The sequence below is a fragment of the Trematomus bernacchii genome, unplaced genomic scaffold (genome assembly GCF_902827165.1).
Source record: "Trematomus bernacchii unplaced genomic scaffold, fTreBer1.1, whole genome shotgun sequence".
NCBI classification, from domain to species: Eukaryota; Metazoa; Chordata; class Actinopteri; order Perciformes; family Nototheniidae; genus Trematomus; species Trematomus bernacchii.
The window spans coordinates 4,309,064-4,315,063 of NW_022987567.1; positions in this window are offsets into that span (position 1 = coordinate 4,309,064).

A 6,000-nucleotide genomic window follows, 5' to 3' on the forward strand; every position below is an offset into this window, starting at 1 on the left:
GCCTTTAAAGTTTCCTCTTCTCTGGAAGCGGAGCAAATGATCAAAGTAGTAACGGAGGGAAGATATTTTTGTTTGGATTACTGGTCTGGGGGAAGCCTGCGAGTGTGTGTGTATACGTGTGTGTGTTTTTGTATTTTTGCGTTTGTGTGTGTATTGTGTTTGTTTCCCGGGAAAACACTCACGAGAAACACCGGCTGTTGTTATGCCTGCTGTGACGTGACTCCGGTCTCCGCTTGTAATTATGCCGTTACAAGCTTTGAAAGTTGTATTTATCATCTGAATTTGCCGAAACAAGTTTAATATTCTGAAAGCCAAGACTTTGTTTATTTGAAATCAGATACAAACTGTAATGGAACCTGCCGTGTTATATATGATTACTATACGCCTTACATTCATAATTTCAGCAGAGGGAGGGGAAGCGGCGCTGTGGAACAGCAGAGTGGCGAGTGAGAGCTGTCATCTTCCCTTTACAAGCTTCAAAAATGCCTGTAGCTAATGAGATTGAATATAACAATAAAAAATAACAAAATATACACAGCTAGATCAGATCGCGTTTTAGATGCGACTTTAGAGTAGAGGGGAATTATTGAAACGGGATTTGTACAGTGTTCCGCGGCATCTGCCGCTGCAAAAATGTAGGGCAGGGCTCAAAAGTGGGGGGGGCAATGGCCCTCTGGCCCCCCCACTTCCGGCGCCCTTGAACGAGTGTGCTGATAAATTAGCAAAAAGTGCACTACAAAAGGAAATAACATTATCAGTTCAACTTGGTAAAGGAGAAGGAAAAGCAGTAATTAAGAAAAAAGGGATGGAGATCTGGCAAAAAAGGTGGGAGAAAGACCAGAAAGGCAAAGACTATCACAAAGTACAAAAGACAATTACAATTAATATTTATAAAGAAAGAAACAGAAGGGAGGAAATCACGATAGCTAGGTTGCGGTCGAATAGTCCATTTAGCTTAGGAACCTTCCTAACGGAGTGAAATGACCCGGAAGTCCCTCAGTGGCAGCCATGATAAGTGCCGTTCGAATTCTCTAAATGAAAGGAAAGGAGGTTTCAAACTTCCTTTATAACCTCCTTTAGCTTAGGAACCAACACTGTAGGAACCACTGGACCTCCCTAACCCAGCGCCATATAGATAGAAGAGTTACGACAGCGGAAGTCCAAAATGCTTGATCGTCACGTGGTTCAGGGAGAGTCAATAGTTCCCCGGAAGTTCGTGGCGGGACATATGAATGCATGATTACCGGAGATAGAACTACGATTTTTGGTAATAAGTAGTGAATAAAGGTCTTGATTTGGAATATTTATACAACATACCGATATGTGTATGTATTTACATCAATATGTTTTAAAAAATAAATAGAATCTGCTAATATTTATGGATAATATTAGGAATAGTGTGAACAGCTAGTTTACTTGTTAACATATACATGTTAGGCTGTTGCCTTGGTTAAAGAGCCTGTTGCTGTTGTGTATTGCTTTGAATTATTTAAAACAAATATTATCTTCTTAAACAGGTATGGTAGTCAGGTGCATCACTTCCTAATGTTTATTGATATATTTAGAGGGAGGGGATGGCAAGGAATGCTTCAAAATTTAGATTAGATTAATTTCTACCATTTTTTTTAATTCATGGTGGTTTCAGTAATCCCATGGTACTTGAGGACATAAGTAATCTAAATGACTAATGTACTCTTTATGACTTTCAGAAAGGACAGGAGACCAACAGGTGACTATCAATGGACTAGCAGCAACATGATTATGACGTTAAAAGTGTTGTTTTAGGAACATCCATTGTAAATACATGGATTTCAATAAACATTGAATAGCATGTCATGCAGTTTGTCTGTGCCTTTTCCTCCGTGTTGTCCGGCATATAGTCTCCACCATGGTTTGCTGTGCTGCCTGGGGATGCTCCAATCGCTCAGAGAAAGGAGTAAGAATCAGAATGTACGGCTTCCCCACTGACACAGAGAGGAGGAAAAAATGTCTAGATCAAGTCAGCAGGAGCAATTTAACAATCAAAACAGACAGCCGCAACAAAATATGTGAGGTAATCATATTCAAACACTGCATTTGCACTTTTTCACAAAACGAAGACCACACCATTGGGAAGCTTAATGTTTGGTTTAATACAAATAACAGGGAAAGGCTTGAAAAACTCTGAGAGTTGAGACTCAGGGTGCAGGGTGAGGGTCTCAGTGCAGGTATTCAGGCTCTATTGAATCCCCCTCTGGTTCTTGTGCTGAAAGAGGGAGAGACAGACAGGAGAATGGGCTAAACACACCTATATAGCACACCTATTGGATGGGAAATTGCCTTGGGGAGATAAGGTGTGGTCTTTGTTTCCAACTGAAGTTATGGAACTTTATTATTTGTGAGTTTAACAAAGTATGACAAATGGCATCAGTAATGGATGTGATATGAATTTGTATAAAGTTGTCTCACATTCTTGGTCGTATTTTACGTACAGTATGTAATGAGTGTATACATGTCCAGTAAGTCCTCCACCTGTAACATCACTGCCCCTCCACCTGCCATACAGTAGGTTACTAATATACACTAACAAGATTACTTATATAATACAGTGATAGAATATATGTTTAGTATGCTTACTTATATACAACAGTATAGTATTACATTTACCTTGTGTTTCACTTTGCCATCATTTCAAAATCAGCTGAGCTGCAACATAATACAGACAGGTAATAATCAACAGAATACACTAAAAACACTCACCTATAAATTACGTTTTTGTTTACTGTTTGGAAGTCTCAAATATGCACTCTAAATTAATATCAATAGCGATGTATCACACAAATAGCTCTCTTCCTTATTATTGTGTAACGTTAACTTTATTATACTAATTTGTAGGCCTACTCCAAAATGGAGATCGTAATTTCTCCACCTCCACTCATTACAATCACACGTGCCCCAATGTTATATTTAACTAATATCATATTCCTCCACCCCACAAAAAAAATCACGTTTAGAAGCCCTTTTTCTCTAATTCCACAACGTTGGATGAAATAACATTAGGAGAACGGATTAATAGCTGTTCATGGTTAACGTGTGTTGCTAACTTTATCCGGTATCCTAGCCTAATCTGTTATCTGTAAACGTTCCCTAAATCTACTGATTTAGGGATAATCCACTAACATCCTTTAATACACATGTTCATTTGACTCAGATGTGCTGATAATATCCGCAATATAAATCTTTAAACGTCTTCTTACCTTTAAAAGTCCATCACGAACGGTCTATTATGCTGCAACTCTACTGTGTTGCTGGCCCATAGAGTGGCGAAGTCACGCCCATCTACTTCCGCCCCATGGGACCTTATTTCGGAAAAATAATGTATTGAAGTCAATGGAGAGAGAAAACTTATCTTTCGATCCCGTTTCAATTGTGCCATGAATTACACATATGATGTTTGTCAATCTTAAAAGATAATTTCCATGTCAAAAAAGTCACAGTTTGTCGTAAAACTGTTGAAATATAAGACTATGAAAAATACGTAACTGGAAAGACTACCAATCCCAGAGTCGCGTAAGTGATGTCACAATTGTTTTCCTCCACTAAGAGATAGCTAAGATCAGCGCCATATAGATATAATCTATCTATATGGCGCTGGCTAAGATAAGATAACTTTAACAAGATGCCTGTGTGCTTAGTACCAGGTTGTTATTATACCAGCAATGGGTCTTGCTCGTTCTTTTGCTTCCCGTCTGATGAAAGGACCAGGATCATGCTAGCTAGTAGCTAGCACGTTAGTTAGCATTACAGCCTTGTCATTTTTATTAGCCTTAACATGGAGTAACATTAAGTAACTCAAAATGTTAAACAGTAAGAGTAGTAGTCATATTTCGTGAACCCTTTGAAGAGTACTGTCACCGGTGTGATCATTCTATAATACACAATTTAAGCCCGGGGGAGAAATGCTAACGCTAACGCTAGCGATCTTCTCTACTTCATGCTATCTGCACAAATGGTTGACATTAAACATTAAAACGACCAGGCAGTTCAGAGAGAATCAAAGGAAGGCAGGCAGGCAGCTTTGCATGACATTCTTCAGGATGTGTTTCATTGTGGTGATAGTGAGGGTAGTCAATCGTTTTGTTGACAAGACAGTAGTGACGGCCATCTTGGTGACTTGTGTTGTTGAGCAGAGATGTAGTTCATTGAGCGTTTCACACAAACAAATATGTTACTTCACGGCTGGCCGCAATAGTTCCCTGAAAGTCAGCGGCAAGCTAACTTCCGGGGAACTATTGACGGCTCCACGATCCGCCTTTGCTGTAAAAAAACTGGTCCATTGGAGTGAACGGAGATGTCGTAACTCTTCTATTATACGGCTCTGCCCTAACCTAAAGGAGAGGAGAAAATGCTGCCCCACAATGGCCTTGCGGCCGCAGCATTTGCCGTCACACAACAGTCGGCCGTTCACGGAAACAACCGATTATGAACGAGAAATTATATCATGAAAGTTACGGTGCTTATTAAGCATTTTAAAACGATGTGGTAAGTTGCCAAAGTGCTTTGTTTTGAACGTTCATCAGTATTATAATCAAAAAGAGAAATATGAACGTTAGTTTTTACTGAAATGATCAAATAAAGTCAACATTTCACAGTCTTTACTGAGCTGTGTGGGGTTTGTTCAACTTTTAAAATATGTTTGAATGGTGATATACACAGTGATAGATGTTAAGGACTAACGTTTATAATAAATACATTTGTATTGATTTTAAGATCTTTTCATACAGTCATACATATTGGGATAATTTGTATTAATGTGGACCGGAGGGAGAGGGTGACGAGCATAAGTTTCACTTTCCTTTTTTATTTCAATTCCAACTTTGGTCATGAAGAATATGTTTCTCTGTTGTCCCCGTTCATAAAGCATAACACAACAGAATCAGAGCACGGTGCAGAGTCTAGATGAGTTTACAGTAGTCCCTCATTCTTATTAAACATCCATGTTGTAGTCCGCTGTATAGAAAACTGTAGTTTCCCCACAGCAGCAGCAGACGCACATTTATGACCTCCGCTGGCGCATCATAAACACGTCAGATAATGAAAGTGCAGTCGGATTCTCTAAAGTACCGCAGTCTCTTCTCCTAAATCCTTTTGAATTCTCCTATCCACTATCCCTTAACCCCGTGACGTTTCACTCAGAGGTCAAGGAATAGACGATAGGGTTAGAATTTAGGAGCTGATTTTTGGACTATTCGACCGCAACCCCGCAGTCTCTTCTCCTAAATCCTTTTGAATTCTCCTATCCACTATCCCTTAACCCCGTGACGTTTCACTCAGAGGTCAAGGAATAAACGATAGGGTTAGAACTTAGGAGCTGATTTTTGGACTATTCGACCGCAACCCTAGACTCAGAATAAATCACACGGCTTTGAATGGTACGCTGTATGTCATGGGGAAAAGTGACAGTGACAAGTGTGGGAACTGTGGAGTAAAAGAAGATGTAGAACATATCTTGTTACATTGTGACATCTATAAAGCTGAAGGGGAAAAACTAAAGGCTAAAGTTTTAGAGGCAGAGAGGGAATGGAGTGTGGTTGGTATTTTGGGAACAAAAGGAGAGGGAGTAAGAGCTACAAGAAAGGCACCTTCTTGAGTGAAACTGGGGTAGGAAATATAATTTAACATTAGGTCAGGAAAGATCATAGATTTGTACTTTTGTTTGATTTATTTCATGTTTTTTGTTGATTTATTGATTTATTTTTTGATTAGATCATAGGTTAAGAGATGGAATGATATGATGATTCATACTCATGTACAGTAGGTGGCGGTATGCACCTTTTAAGTTGTTAGCAATCCGCCAATATATGAGAGAGAAGAAGATCGGATAGTCACACTGGTCCAGGTGGCGTCTCGTCGCTACGGTTCTCTCTCTCTGTGTTCCTGAAAAAGTGTGCGTGAGCTCCAGCACTACTGATCCATCATCTGTGCGTCTGGATAAACCTCCGAATGGACTGTGTGCTCTTT